Source organism: Rissa tridactyla, chromosome 1, assembly GCF_028500815.1.
Source record: "Rissa tridactyla isolate bRisTri1 chromosome 1, bRisTri1.patW.cur.20221130, whole genome shotgun sequence".
Lineage (NCBI taxonomy): Eukaryota > Metazoa > Chordata > Aves > Charadriiformes > Laridae > Rissa > Rissa tridactyla.
The window spans coordinates 23,963,467-23,979,649 of record NC_071466.1 but is presented as its reverse complement, the minus strand read 5'-3'; the positions used below and the strand labels follow the sequence as shown (position 1 = coordinate 23,979,649).

At 42.1% G+C, this 16,183-nt stretch overlaps 1 protein-coding gene across 3 annotated transcripts in view; it reads left to right on the top strand.

Moving 5' to 3' along the window:
* The window catches only part of SPATA13 (spermatogenesis associated 13), a 165,626-nt gene that overhangs the window by 88,008 nt on the left and 61,435 nt on the right, over nucleotides 1–16,183 (top strand). The window contains exon 1 of one of the 3 annotated variants that reach the window (XM_054209233.1): nucleotides 14,820–15,112. The exons of the other annotated variants lie outside the window; for them this stretch is intronic. The gene's annotated coding sequence lies outside the window, so the exon portion shown is untranslated. Of the gene's footprint in view, nucleotides 1–14,819; nucleotides 15,113–16,183 lie in introns of those variants that run through there. 3 annotated transcript variants of the gene reach the window in all.

The window sequence follows — 16,183 nt, the reverse complement described above, 5'->3', positions numbered from 1 at the left end:
TTAGTACAATCAGCAAGCAAATCTCAAATGAATAAAGAGCAATCAAACATGCCGAAGTCGTGAGTGACAAATTGGTACTTGTCGCCTTTCTTCCAATTTGCAGTATCATTCCTGATAGCAGCATTGAGAGTCATCTGTTCTCAGAGGAGCCACAAATCTTGTTGGAGAATCTCATATTTGATGACATGATTTTGTTTCTCCTCTCATAACATGTCCTATGAGGTTTGAAAAGAACATCAACAATTTACTAGCTCTGTTAGCAGTTCCCCATTTCTTGTGCATTTTTTGTCATCTAAAATATAATTCTCCTTTAGATTCCACTACACAAGGAACAGTATGATTTGCCAGTCCTTGATACCACTCTTTCTGCATATTCCATTTCCAGAGCCCTAGAAGGACATAAGCAGAACTCATTTCCAAGAGTTTACGAAGCAGCTCTGATATAAACTAAGTCTGTTATTCAGATAAAAAGTTGGTGCCTCTTAATAAGTTGGTTGAATATTTTTCACGTGGAATTCTTTAAGGGAAGGGAAAAAAGGGAAATTATCTATACTTATTAGAAGCATTTAATGTGACTATATCAGAAATATTTATATTTTGTGAGACTTTTAACATTATTATTGTAAGCAGGTGAGCATGCATTATTTTTATCTGTTCCTTGCTCAGTTAATCTTGGAATTTCTATTTTTTTTTTTGGAAGGAAATAATAGTGATGCAATTGCGGATCAGCAGACGGGTGACCTAGAAGTTTTATATTTCATGAAATAGTGTCACTGTAGTCTATTCAAAGCAAAATAAGAGTAAAAGACATAAGTGTTTGTGGGAAGGGGAAGTCTCTAGGAGGCTGACACTGCGATACAGGAAACCATCACACCTATGTGTGTCCCAGCTGAGGGGAAAAAGTCAAGGTCTGCGGGACGGACTTGAATAAGGCCACAGAGGTTTTTAATTAGAGGATTTTAACAAGCGTCCCAACTGGATGAGAATTACAGCTGTGGGTGAGCGCCTGTGGCAGCATGGGGCAGCAGCAGTTATCTTGGTGTGCTCCGTGGAGCGCGGACAGCTTTTGAATGGCAGTTGTGGAATGAATCAACTTAGCAGGGGCAGGCTTGAGACCCTTGTCTGCAACTCGCAAAAGCAACCCCATCTTCAAGGCAATTAGTGTGCCCTTTGCACTGCTGGGGCAGCGGGCAAATAGTCTGCTCGTAGAGAGGCCTCCAGTTTTATAAGGCAATATAGTCAAAGCTTAGTCAAGACCAAGTAAATCCCCACTGTATAGAATGAGTAGTCCAAATTGCACAACCCGACCCATTAAAATGTTATTTCAAGTCTTCTCAGTCTGATTTCGATTTAAGCAAAATACCTGGCACAATTAGTAAAGTGAAGCAAAAAGAACAATCACATGAGTTCGAATCTGCCGATTTAGATATTTTATTTCTAGATGTGACAGGTTTCTCACTCTGTGTAGAGCTTTAGTAGCTGGTACCATTTATTAAAACAATATACATTTCTTTTTTGTTCCTGCAGAAAATTGAAAGACGGTTCTCCCCTAGAATATTGTTGAATTGTGAAATACTGAGACAAGCGTGGAGCCACGGAGTGAACCTGGCTCGTGTCAGGCATGTTTAGGTCTTACGCTGTAATAATCTAAGATGGATAATTATATACACACAAGTGCAAACACAGATATGATTTTAATGATGAACACCAGGTACATGTTCTAGGTAGGCAGCGAGAACGTGAAGGCTACCATGGTCTTCCTTATATGAATTTCCCAAAGGCAGAGTTTTAATAGCAGCTACGTGTGTGATCGCAGGGTATTAAGAGTGCCCAGTTGAGTGGCTCTGTGCTGGCAAGGTGGAGGCTGGAACAGCAGAAGCTTTTTTGGCTTTTGGGGTGTATTTGCAGCCTTTGCCCATTAACTTTGGGGAAAATGAAAGGCCAAATTGATTCTTTGGGCCATCAGCTGAGGCCATACTGATCATGAGGAAAAGACACTAACAATTTTGGCTCCCGCTCAAGGCAAAACCAAACAAATAAAAAGAAACGGAGGGAAATCTGCTAGTTTTGGGGATCTCACCTCAGGTAAACACGACAGACTGAGAAGCTGTAGTGGAGAGGACAAATAAAAGGCTTTCTCTGGAGAAGAGGTATCCGGTGGTGACGAACATCTAGGTGTTACCTAGGGGAAAAAAGTCCACAGGGGAAAAAAACAGTGAGAGCTGCTGAGCTTCCCTGAGTAGGGAATGGTCAGTATCAGGAAGAAGCAGGCAGGTAAACTGTCCGTGACTCAGAATACGTGATCCCTACAGTAACTGTGTTTTCTGTTTCTGACTCCTGTCTATAGCTCCTTACAGAACTGAGCTTTTAAAGTACAAGGCAGGGAGAATGTGTCACTGTCTCTCAGGGGACAACAGCCCAACGCCCCTGCAGAGGCAAAGGGCTGCATAATTACACGTACCGTGAGTGATCTCCTCAGGCCTCAAAGGTGTTTGCCCTTCCTGCTACATTCATAAGTGTCACATCACTTTTCCCTCTTCCTGGGTCCCTTGTTGATCCCTCAAATTGCATAATCTTCCTCTTCTCATTGCCACAGCTACTACTTCCGACTCCCGTCAGCTACTTCTTCGTGATACATGATTCCTCTTCACTTGGGGCAAAGCTCCCCAGCTTTCTCTCAGCCAATCTTGCCTTCAGATTTGACTGTAAAATCTTTTCGAGTTCAGAGTCAGACTAAAGAGTCGGTTCATTGCCCAGGCAACCCTCCTCCTCCTTTTTAAATATAAGCATCACATTTTCTATTCTTCGGTCACATGGTATCAGTCTGTATTTGAAACGCTCGTTAATCATCCTTGCTAATGCACATGAAACGTCTCATTTTGGTTAATACTGTGTTCTGGGACAAAGACGGTCCTTTGTATTATTTGGTCATATGAGAATTAGGTTTTGCTGCTGTTCTCAAAGTATTAACACTGTATGTAGGTATGTGGTCCTGGAGGTGTTGTTCCACTCATACTAACTGGATTATTTTAAAGACAAGGAAAATGGTTTATAGGACTGAACCTCCAATTCATATCAGTAAAATAAAACAGTGGTTCAATAGGAACACAAAACATCATTTACTTTTGCTCCCCAAATTGCCATTACATGAAACTATGCTAACAGATAATAATATGCATTATTGTGATAAGAACAGTTACCTGTCATACAATTTTAAGCCAGATCTAAGTGATATTGGAATGCAAATTTCAACAGCCAGTCTGCTGAGCAAAGTCTCCTAAATCTGTATGTACTTATACTGCTGGCCCAAAGTGCCAAATCAACAAGGAAAACACCTACATCATTAGCAAGAATTATACGTCAGAGATGTTACACCATTTAAAATTCCTCTGTCTCTTTCCTTTCTTTGTCTCCCTGGTGGGGAACTGGAAGGGAAGAAGAATGTTATACTTCTTGCTAATGAAAAACACCAAAAAGTTTCTGAAAACTCCACTTTGTCTAAGATCTCTCTGTTCAGGATGACACTTAATCTTTGAACCAGTAAAGTTTCTCAGTATTTCTCTCACGACAGCTTCCATTGCAAACTTTGATTTTGAATTGGAATAAATTTTGAATACGTTTTATGAGAATATTTTGAAACTAAGTAGTGTGAACATAAATGGAGACACAACTGTACTGAAAAGCTTGGTTTGATTAGTCATTGGGTCTAAGAGTCCTATGCTTGAAGGCAACAGAAAGTATTTACATTGCAAGTGGAAATCCAGAGTATGTTTTGTCTTCTGCACAGCCCACGCTGCACCGCTATGAGGATGGCTGCAAGAGAAAACTTTCTAGCAGAGAGGGGTAGGTGAAGGCCAGGTTTGGCAAGATAAATGAAAAGTTGTGGAAGACAATGAAATCCCAGGCACAGAAAGGATGTGACTACCAAGAGCTAAATGGATAGTCTACAAATGGAAACTGTCCAAAAATCACAAGTGATATGACAGAGAAGAGCCGAGGTTTTATGCCCTCCTGGAAGGTATTGCCACATTTTCAAGTTCTCAGACCTGCTTTATCAAAGGACTCTGACATGTTTAATGCTCTCTATGATTTACAGAGAAATAATTATTAGGTCATTAGTTAAATTAGACCCAGAATGCAAAGAGTTACTAATGAAAAACAGATTAAACAAAGTATTTTTTCCTTCCCTTAGAGAGACATTCATGTCAAAGTATCATTACACAGAGAACCATTTTTTGCACGGCATTGAAGAAGTCACCAGAGAACTGGAGACTATACCACTCTCATAACTATGTGCAGAAATTTGGGGATTAGAAAGTGAATTGAACGGTGAGAACTCACAAATTCACTTGCATGCTTGACAGATATTTTGTATATTATGGCCTTGATCTTGCGAGGAGTTGGTCGTTACACAGTCTCTTGCAAATCTATGTTCTAATGGCCTTTATAGAAACTGATAAATCAATGAAATTTCATCACAAATACTTTTGCTTCATATATTTTGACAAATGTATTTAGTGTTACTGCTTATTTTATGCTTTCTAAAAGATCTGCATAGCTTTTCCAGTAAAATTTGCTGAAGTAATTGAGTCTGAAGCTCAGGTGAAGAGATGAGGGGTACTGAGCAAACAAAAACTACAGGGAAAGGCTGGTATCTACAGTGCCAGGGGCTCTTCTATCCTGCATCCAACCAGGAGCAAATTCAGTCCCTGCTCATACCTATGGCTTCCTCCAAGCTGCCTGTTGGCTCTGAGCAGGAGTAGGTGAGAGAGATGAACTCTCGGGCAGTATCCCTTGTGTCTGAGATCTCTGTGTTACATCGTCCCTCCGTATCTGAGAGTCGGTTTGAAAGCATCTGACCCGTGGTTGTCATGGAGTCTGTGGGACCACCGCTGCTACCTTCAAGACAGGACTGTGTGATCTCATCCTGTATATTTCATAGATAGTCAGAATGTCATATTTGACATTTCTATATTTTTTCATATTTCTCTGTGTTGTGCGAATGCTTTGTGCTGCTGAAAACATACTGAATTTGATTAATTATGTTAAAGAAATTCAAGAGCAGTTTAACTACACTGTAACCTTGGCTTTGCTTCTACACAGGGCTCACCTTACATACGCTCCCAGCAACCAATGTTGCTTTTTGGAGGCCACCTTTCCAACTGGTAGCATCAAGTAAGAGTTAATTTGGTGAGCAAGAACCAGCTGTCTCATGTGAAGCCAACCCATTTCTTTCCATCACCCAAACCATCCCATTGGACCAGGCCATTGAACTCTAGCTAAAAGTGACCTTGATTTGCCTACTAGGCATCAGCTGCATCCTGTTAGATTTAATAAGTAAGCAATTCATTCTTTGTCTTGGCCAGATTTCTTCATTTGTTTTTCTGATTAAATTAAGGACTAGAGATTTTAATGAATTAATCATCCCAGTGGTTTCTATTTTACTGGTATTCTACGGCTCTAGGTTAAATTTCCCAGCACTGCTTGTATACTCTGAAGTTCTTCTCTTGCATATGTCCTCCATTTCCTATGATAAGAAAATAAAGAAGGCTTTTATGCACATGGGGCTGTAGAAAATAAGAGTCTGTTGTAATGTTCAAAGTCCAGATGTTCAGCAGCTGACCCAAGTACCTGCTTGCGGCAGCAGAGATGCGCTGCAGCAGCTGCTGAGTTTAACCCACACGTTTTGTCAGATGTTTCCTTCTTTCTAATGAAAGGAACTTCTCTGCAAAAGATCCTGGATTCATTCCTACCGTGCTTAACATTTCCATGATGAGGAGTGTACTTCCTTATTCTCTTGTATTTTCTACTGGTTCTAATTATGGTAATTTCATGTTCTACTTGCGTATGGAAGAACTGAAGCGAAGAGCTCCAAATGAAGCCAGGATCTGTCCCTGCATTAATAGTGTTGCAGAGGCTGAGTTACAGCCAGAATGATTTTTCTAAGAAGTAGATAACGCTATCTCTGGCCAAACCATGTGAGTAAAATAGTTCAGACAGTTAACAAATTAAATAAACCAGATTCAAACAACAACAACAATAATAATAAGAGGAAGAAGAAGAAGTTAGGTTGCACCAACTAGAAAAATAAAATCAATACAAAAGTTTTAAAGACAAATCTTGTACAGAAACCTTGTTTAAAAATAAGTTCCTGCTTGAAGGAAGAATTTGGCTGTTTATGATACTACGAAGTTAATGTTTGAAGTTGGCTTTTGTAGATTTCTGTGTTTTTGCAAAGTCCTGTAATAGGACTTCAAATTCACTCAGAAATGAAACAATTTTCTTTTTGTCTTTGTCACTCGTTGTTCTTGCTTATGACAAGGGTCAGCATTTTTAAGTACAACGATTTGGAACTGTTTGAAGCCAGCTATTGCCTTGTTCCAGTGTGTTAATCAGGACCTTGTAATTAAAAGTAACCTCCCAACAATGAACCAAGGGCTCCGTGGCTCCTGGGCATGCTGGGAGGTTTGTTCCTGTGTTGTTAAAATATTTTTATGTCACTGATGGAACAGCTTAGCTATCCAGGAAGAAAATAGCCAACTTGGCCAAATACCTTGCTGTTACACACTTGTGTAATACACTAGCGAAAAGGTTAACGTGATCTTTCCTGGTGCACTGGCCACTGAGAGAGGAACGGTGGATTTGGGGGAACTGGTGGCATTCATCAGTAGGGCTCTGAGTTTCCAGCTTGTAAAAAAAGTTGAATGAGTTAAATATGTTCCTTAAAACCTGAACGACAGCATAAAATATGAGCAGCATGTGGAGAAGCTAGGAAAAAAAAAAATCAAGAATGGCACACTTTTAAGGAATGAATTATTTATTTCTGATTTACGTATTACAGTCATTGAGACTGTTAAAAACCAGGAATCCCCTCTTAATGGTACAAGATGCAAGTATGACCATCATATACGTCGTCCTCTTGCCAAATGCTCTCCCCTTTCTCATTGTCTCCTGGAAACCCACCTGTCCTGTTTGTTACTTCACCTCTTTCAACACCCATGTCTGCGGGGCTGGAGGCAGCCGGCCCTCAGCACCCTCCAGCAGGAGGAGGTTTGCAAACAGACACAGCGTCACCTGGCCAGGGGACTAAAATCAAACCAAAGGGAATACATTTCAGCCAGGGCACCAACTGATTATGGGAATTCAGTGAAATACGAGGATGTGGAAGCCGAGGAATTAGTGAAAATAAAAAGGAAGCAGAAAAATTCATGGAAGATTGGCCCAACAGAATGAGAAAATACCGTGTTTTGCGTGCAGCCTCTGATTTAGGAAAACTGTAAACGTCAGATTGCCAGAAGACAGGAGAGTAAAATAGGGGCAAAATCTTTCTGTATTCATCTTGTTTCTTGTTCTTCTTTAAGCCACTTTGAGACAAGGCAGTTGGTTAGATGGCTTTTTGGCCCAATCTAGTGCAGCAAGTCCTACCTAACAATTTCTCTTGAGAATGAGATCCAGAAGTCTGGCTCAAAATCTTGTCCTGTATCTTTCACTGTTTATTTCCAGTGGATCGGATTTTATTTTAAATATTCACATCTCATCTGATATCTTTTAAAATAGATAGATTTCTTGTATTTTATCAGCTGCACTTTAACCTCAGTATTAGGGACTCCCTTATTCACCATTGGTGGAACTGAAGAGATAATGGCCAGATGGTTTTACATAGCCTTGTGAAACAGCCTCTTATTATTGAAGACTACACATACAGAGGTTTTGCTTTTATGGATGTAATCTACTGCTTGTTTTCTGCCTGACAGCATGAGAAAGAGAAAGAGAGAAAGAGAAAATTGTAGGAACTTTTTCATCTTGTTGCAAAGAAATCAGACTTTCACGGCTAAGGAGAGTGGTGTTTTTTGTGTACTGACAATAGCAGTATCAAAGCAGTATCATTTCCAAGTCCTAGAGTGAATATTCCTGTGCCAAGAACTCAATTAGTACATCGGTTTACCTTAGCAGCAGCAAGGTACTCAGCTCTTGGGCTGAGGAATTAATCTTCTCAAAGGCTTTAAAATATTGTTAAAAAGAAAACGGGATCACTTAAAACATCTTTTCAGGTGGTGATTGTTAATCTGCTCACCTCTGCACCTCGTGTCCAGGCCTAATAGTCTTGTGTGACCTGGTGATGGATTGGTTTTATGAAGGGTGCTGTGCCTGGATTACTTTGCAATTGCTAGCCTAAATATTTGCAGGGAGGATTGCCCTTCTTACGGGGCCTGCTTTGTATTGTGTGGAGTTGTTAAGATTGAGATGCCTTAATGTAATTAATACAGCAACATGCAGACGTGTCTCCTTTTTTCTTCTGGGAAAGTAGTCTGGAAAAAAGACGACTGAGGGGGGGGACCTTATCAACACTTATAAATACTTAAAGGGTGGGTGTCAGGAGGATGGGGCCAGGCTCTTTTCAGTGGTGCCCAGCAACAGGACAAGAGGTAAAGGGCACAAACTCAAACATAGAAAGTTCCACTTAAACATGAGGAGGAACTTCTTTACCCTGAGGGTGGCAGAGCACTGGCACAGGCTGCCCAGAGAGGTGGTGGAGTCTCCAACTCTGGAGACATTCCAAACCCACCTGGACGCGTTCCTGTGTAACCTGCTCTGTGTGACCCTGCTCTGGCAGGGGGGTTGGACTAGATGATCTCCAGAGGTCCCTTCCAACCCCGACCATTCTGTGATTCTGTGATTTCTTTCTTTGTTGTTCTTCTGTGTTCTGACTACAGTAAAAGATTTGGCATGAATTGGTGGTAAGTGAACTGTTATTCCATTTTTCTATATTTTCAATTTAATTTCAAGTTGACGAAAAGCAGTGGATGACCATCCCTGAAAGCCACCTTTTTTATTTACAAAACATATACAGCATGGGAAACACGCGCAAGTATTCCTTGAGTTGTTTTATTAACGCGCCTAAACTCAGACCACCAGTATGAACATATTGCTCCTAGCACTGTGTTTGGTGTTCAAGCGTTCTTAAGCCTTCTTTGCTTTGGATGAGACTGCTGGCAGTGCTTGTAAAAAGTAATAATAGTTTCCAGAGAGGGAATGGTCCTCTGAAAGTGTAACAGAGTTCCAACTAGTAGCAATCAAGGGCAGAAATTCTGCAGCCACCATTAATTTTACCAGATGCTAAACTATCACATGATTGAAATCCTGGTCATCATGGGGAACTTAATCCATCCCCACATCTGCCAGAGGGACAACACAGCAGAGCACGAGCGATCCAGGTTTCTGGAGTGCATTGCGGATAACTTCGTAACACTAGTGACTGAGAAGCCCATGAGGAAAGGCACTCTGCTGGACCTCCTGACTTACAAACAAGAAAGATCTGGTTGAGGATGTGAACACTGGGAGCAGTTTTGGCTGCATTGACCAATAGTGATGGATACAAGGTCCTGAGAGGAGGAAACAGGACAAATAGCAGGATCACAGCCCTGGGCTTCAAGAGAGCAAATTTTGGCCTCTTCAGGAATCTATTTGGAAGAATCCCATGGGACAACATCTTGGAGAGAAGACGGCTGGTTGACTTTCAAGAATCATCTCCTCCTCCAAGCTCAAGAATGGTCCAGTCCAACAAGCAGGAGATCAAGCAAGGATGGCAGGAGGCCTGCGTGGATGAACTCCTGGCAGGAGCTCCTGACGGAACACAAACATCAAATGGAAACGTACAAGAGTATATTGGTTGACATGGGAGGGTTTTGGTAGTGGGGGCTGCAGGGTGGCCTCTGTGAGGAGAGGCTGGGGCTGCCCCATACCAGACATGGATGGTTCCAGCCAGCTTCACAATGGACCCACTGCAGGACACATCTGAGCCCATCAGGGAAGCTGGTGGTGCCCCTGGGAAAATGTATTTAAGAAAGGGGCAAAATACTGTGAGGAGTGAGGAAAACAATGTGAGAAACAGCCCTGTGAACACCAAGGTTAGAGAAGGAGGAGGAGGCAGTGCTCCAGATGCCAGAGCAGATATTCCCCCACAGCCCATGGAGAGACCACAGTGGAGCAGATACCCACGCTGCAGGCCATGGACAGGACCACCTTGGAGCAAGTGGATATTTCCTGAAGGAACTGAAGCCCTTTGAGAGCCCACACAGGAGCAGGTTCTCCTAATAGGAACTGTGGTCCATGAAGAAACCATGGCCTATGAAGGAACCATGCTGGAGCAGGTTTATCCTGAAGAACTGGAGCCCATGGAGAGGCTCTATGCTGGAACAGTTCTTGAAGGACTGCAGCCCATGGAGAGCGCCCATGCTGGAGCAGAGGAAAAGTGTGAGGAGGAAAGAGCAGCAGAGACAAACTGGACTGACCAGAATGGACTATAATTCCTCATTCACCAGTGCCACTTGGGCAGGGTGGGGTAGAAGGGTGGGGAATGAAAGAATGAAGCTGAGCCTGGAAAAAAGAGATGGTTGGGGGGGAGGTGTTGTTTTAACTTGTCTTGTTTCTTACTTTCCAAACCTATTTTAATTGGAATAAATTGAATTAATTTTCCCCAAGCGGAGTGGGTTTTGCCCATGACAGTAACTGATAAGCGATCTCACTGTCTTTATCTTGACCTATGATCTTTTCCATCTTATTTTCTCCCCCTGTCCTGTTAAGGAGAGATAGTGAGTGGCTGGGTGGACATCTGGCAGCCAGCCAAGGTCAACCCACCACCAAGAGCTAGAAGCAGGGGCAGGTGACCTGGGAGGAATGCAGAGACACTGTCCATGCATGCAGAGATGGGGTTAGGAAAGGCAAAGCCCACTGGGAATTGAATCCAGTGAGGGACATAAAGGACAACAAAGAAGACTTCAACAAGTGTATCAGCAGCAAAAGGAAAACTAGAGAAAATGTGGCCTACTGCTGAATGTGGCAGGGCACCTGGAGATAAAGGACATGGAGAAGGCTGAGGTGCTCCGTGCTTTCTTCATCTCAGTCTTTACTGGTAATACCAGGCCCTGAGTGGGAACACACGGAGAAAGAAAGGTGTACCCTCAGTAAGGATCAGTTCAGGGAACATTTAATAAAGCTGAATGCACAAGTCCATGGGACTTGATGGAATGCACCTATGAGGGCTGAGGGAGCTGGCTGATGTCATTGCAAGGCCAGTCATGATGATCTTTGAAAGGCTGTGGTGACTGGGGGAGGTTTCTGAGGAGTGGAAGAAAGTAAATGTCATTCCTGTCTTCAAGAAGGGCAACAAGGAGAATCTGAGGAAGCACAGGCTAATCAGCCTCAGCTCAGTCCTCAAGAAGGAGGTGGATCAAATCTTCCTGGAAGCCATTTCCAAGGACAAGAAGGACAAGAAAGTGATTGGGAGTAGTCAACATGGATTTATGAAGGGGAAATCATGCCTGATCAACTTGATAGCCTTCTGCAGCAAAATAACCCTCTTGGTGGACAAGAGGATAGCAGTGGATTTTAGCGAGGCTTTTGACACTGTCTCTGATAACATGCTTATAGACAAACTGATGAGTTATGGACTAGGTAAGTGGAGAGTCAGGTGGATTTAAAACTGGCTGAAGTGCTGTGTTCTAAGACTTGTGATCAATGGCATGAAGTCCATCTGGAAGCCAGTCACTAGTGGTGTACCTCAGACGTCAATACTGGGGCCAATACTGTTTAACATCTTAATTAATGACCTGGATGATGGGACAGAGTGCACCCTCAGCAAGTTTGCAGAGGATACAAAACTTGGAGGAGTACCTGATACACATACTAGAGCGGAGCTGGGACCATTAATCCAGGAGAATAGAATGCTCAGAAGGATCCTATTAATGTATATAAATACCTGATGGGAGTGAAGGGGTAAAGAGGATGGAGACAAACTCTTCTCAGAGGTATCCAGTAAAAATCCAAGAGGCAATGGGCACAAACTTAAACACAGGAAATCTCATTTAGGCAGAAAAAGAAATGTTTTTCATGGTGAGAGTGGTCAAACACTGGAACAGGCTGCCCAGAGAGGTTGTGGATTCTCCGTCCTTGGAGACTCCAAAAAACTCCATTTAAAACCTGACAGGACATGGCTCTGAGCAAACTGCTCTAGCTGACCCTGCTTTGAGCAGGGGAGCTGGACTAGAGGATCCCCAGAGGTGCCTTCCAACCTCAACCCTTCTGTGATTCTGCGAGTAGAAGGTACTTACATCTAACTCTTCTAGACTCCACCCAATTGAACACTTGTTCAGTTTCTATGACTAGATCTCAGTAAACCAGATATTTATAAACATTTTGTCACAATTTCAGACAGTAATAATTGCTTTGGGACAAGGAATTTATTTTCCATTGAGCTGTATTTGCTCTATTTCTGCTTTAACTTGAGTAGGTAACATATGCCCCTGATTCCCACTGATTTTTGGAAAAATATGCTTTCATAGTTACAGTACAAACCTCAATGCAACAGAATGGAATAGAAGTAGTACAGTGCAGTATTGCACTTTACAAATGACATAATTAAGCCTGGACAGTTCTGATTTCCTGGTAATTTTGAACCAGCTTATTCTGACTGGTTGATTACTGGCCTTCTGGAGGTTCCTCTAGCTGTTTTGGTTGTTTCTGTCCTAATCATCTCTTGAGATTTGCATTAAAGAAATTCTTTATACAAGTTTACTCTGTTGATCGTTCTTTGTTCTGGAGATTATTATCCACAATAATATTCACCAAAAACTGAATACTGCTTTTGTATTTTGACTGTTTCACATTTTGGATGTTGGCATCTCAAATCATCAGATCAAAATCTGAAATGCTCAAAATTTAAAGGAAATCTATGAAAAAACTTTGAAAACATTATAGCAGGCATAGCATATGCTTCACACACACAAAAGGTTCCATTTACTCAAGTTTGTAAAGTACTTAGAGATTGCAGGTACAATTGAGGTACAAATATAATGATCTATTGTTCTCTAAGCAGGGACCTCATCAAGGTATTTCAGTTACTGAGTTGTGAAAACTGGACTGGACTTTGCTACTAGTCTTGCCAGAAAGTTGTCATACAGCTCTCTAAACATTGCTCTATCTTCTGTAACAGCATGTGATATCCTGAGCATAAGCAAGGTTTCACGGGCAGGAATACCAGAAACTGCAAGAAAAGACGTTTATCACATTTGTGTGTCTGTTGCTCATTATTTTTATTTTTCCTGTGAGATCTCAATCCCGATCCTTCTCGTTGTACCTGTGAAGCGCCTGGAGATCAACTTCTGCCATGTAGTACTATCTGCATTTCAGTTTCTCCTGAAAGTTCAAACCACAAAGTGAGATGTGGTATTTTCTTCACTTCCTCCCCACCCCAGGACCGTGATCAAAAGCAACATTCATATGACAACATCATAGATGAGCACCCTGCCGAGTGATTTGAGACTGAGAAAATTACTTGGACTTAACCTTTATGATAGTCTTTACTTAAAGCCTGATAGAAGCAGAGGAAAGTCCCCTTAACTTTAGTGGGCCGTGTATCTGACTCAGAAGGCTTAAAACGATAAAAGCCCAGCCTTACATGAGAAAGAGTATGGCAGCAAGGAGCTTGGTTTCTCCTTTCCACTGAAGACTTTAAGCGTAAGTCAAACACCGGGGAGTTGTAGTTCTGTCTTTATACTCTCGTATAGTTAATTTTCCCGGTACTGAGATTCCAGCAGAGCTTTCGGCTAAAATGAATGTAACTCATAATTGGAAATTCAATAATATCTGATTTGCAAATTATTGCTTGAGACATATGAAGCCTCATTCTTCATTATAAATTATTAATTAAGTTTTGAAAATTATCTTGCATAATCTATTATTAAGTAAATCTGTTGGCATCTCTACTTTTAAGAAATTAATGTAATATTGCCATTAAAATTTCTCCTTGTGATTATTCACAGAATAACTCCAAGAAATATAAGACAAATTAATTTCTCTTTGATTTAATACTCTCTTCCACTCAGGGCTGCAGTTATTCTCCACATCCTGCTACTCTAATTCAGAAAAAAATGCAGTTGGAAGTTGCTATTTCTTCTGGGGAGGAAAAGAGAAGATGGAATCCCATTCTAGCCAATCTTCTCTTACATATTATTTTGGCTTTTGCATAGGAAGGGATACAGAGGAGGGAGCTGTAGAGGGCCTTCCGACTGGAGAGCACAAAACCAGGGGCATTCTACACGTTTGTATGTGCTGCCAGGCTCTCAGGATAAATGCGGGTCTCTGGGAGAATGTAGTTTCTCCCTCTGTACATCAGGGCAGCGCAGGTCCCATCTTTCCATCAGGTGTGCATCTGGTTTTCCGTACTGTGTCGTTCTGCCGCTGGGATAAGTCGGCTCCGCACTTGCAGCGCCTTCTGCACACCCAGGTACTTTCCTGTGGCGCTTCGCAGCTCTCAAAGACATGATTATACCTTTGATTTCTGCCTCTTTCATTTGTTACTGTAAATGACCAGGTAGGACCAGGGATGATTTTGGCCTTTGGTTCTGCTGCTGACACCTGCAAATACTAGAGCTGGGCGGTAAAGTTTTGAGGTTGGTTGTTATTTCCATTTTTGCGGATGTGTATTTGGCGTGTGCCTTTCTGGGTCATCCATTTTGTCCACGCTGTCGGGTGCAGCTTGCTCAGGGTAGACTCCAGCTGATAATAACCAGCTCACAGTTTACACAATATTTAACCAGAAGCCTTTGGCTGTGACTTCAGGTTATTTCTTCCTTGACTGCTCGATTTTACTTTCGCCCAAACCTTTGCTTTCTTATGTTGAATATGTAGGAACGCTGTACATTCAGCATAAAGATTTTAATGAAACGCTCCTGTAAATACGCTTTCTTCTCTCTTGTTACGGTTATTTTAAGTGGATGTTTAACTTGCTGATTTCACACACCGCTGTGCAGCCGTTTGTTATATATTAACTTAAGACTCAATCCCGCAAGTACTGACTGCTTCTGGATCATGCCAAGTCCCTTTCACTCCCAGCGGTGTTTAAGGGCTTAGAGGGTGCTCAGCACCTCGCAGGACTCAGCCCTGAATCCGGGCAACAACAGGCTCTTTCAAACACCAAGCAGGTTTTCTGGAACAAGGTTCATACCGTAACTGGGCAACATTTTGTGCAATGGATTTTCATACATTTAGATAAAATCTTACCCAGAACAACAGACCTCGTAGTTAATGGCTGCTGGAAGACACAAACATTTAGGTATGTATGGTGGTAATTAATTACATTTTACAAGTATGGTTTTATTAGTTTTTCCAGTTAAGTGCAAAACCATGGCTGAGACTAATATTTAATCTTTTGCGTGTTGGCTGCAGTGTGCTTTGCCCCTTTGTCAACGTGTATGCGGTTTTTAGAGTTGCCGATAATCTGCGCAGTTCATCCAGCAAAGCCATTTGGGCATCCCTCCTAACTGCGCTTGCGCGCTGTGCGACGGGGCGCTTCGTCCCCTGCGACTGCAAGGGGATCCAGGGCAAATACTTAATGGCCAAATGTATCTTAGTGAGACCAAGAGGTGGTGTAGCCTGTGCAAAGTACAGTGGTAATTATTACTTTCTCTGAAACTTGTTTTGTGAGAAGAGTGTGGCATTGGTTGGTGTGGTAAATTCAGGTGCATTTGGCACAGAAAAAGTGCTGTGACATACTGTTTCTAAAAAGTTATTCTCGCTATTTTATATGCAGATGAAGACTATAATCTTCTATTGTTTGCAAGGAAAAAGACAGGACCTTTAAGTAACTGGGGTTTAATTCCAAGGCCAGGCTGGATGGGGCTTTGAGCAGCCTGGTCTAGTGGGAGGTGTCCCTGCCCATGGCAGGGGGTTGGAACTAGATGATCTTTAAGGTCCCTTCCAACCCAAACCATTCTATGATTCGATGATTTCCAAAAAGGCAGGTCCTTCCTTCCCTGTTCAATACCCTGCCATGCTTGGCAAGCAAGGAGATGCTTTTTGATTTTGGTCCTGGTATCACCTGCAAGTGATGGTAATTAGGAACTAAAAACTAAACCTGAATTTTGCTTTCAGACTTCAGGTTGGCCAGAGAGCGAGGCACAGTTCTGTTCTAGGGACTGCTGGAGGAATTTCGCTTGAATTCAAATGCACCTGTGTGTTAATAACCATATCTTTTCAAAATAAGCAATCACGCTGTTGGCCTTTGCCCTCACTCCCACAAGTTAACTGTCAGTTGCACACACATTTACATGTGGATTATCTCTTGCGATCGGTGTGATTTTAAGCATGCCACAGCAGAGAATCACATACGTAAAACGTTTGCAAG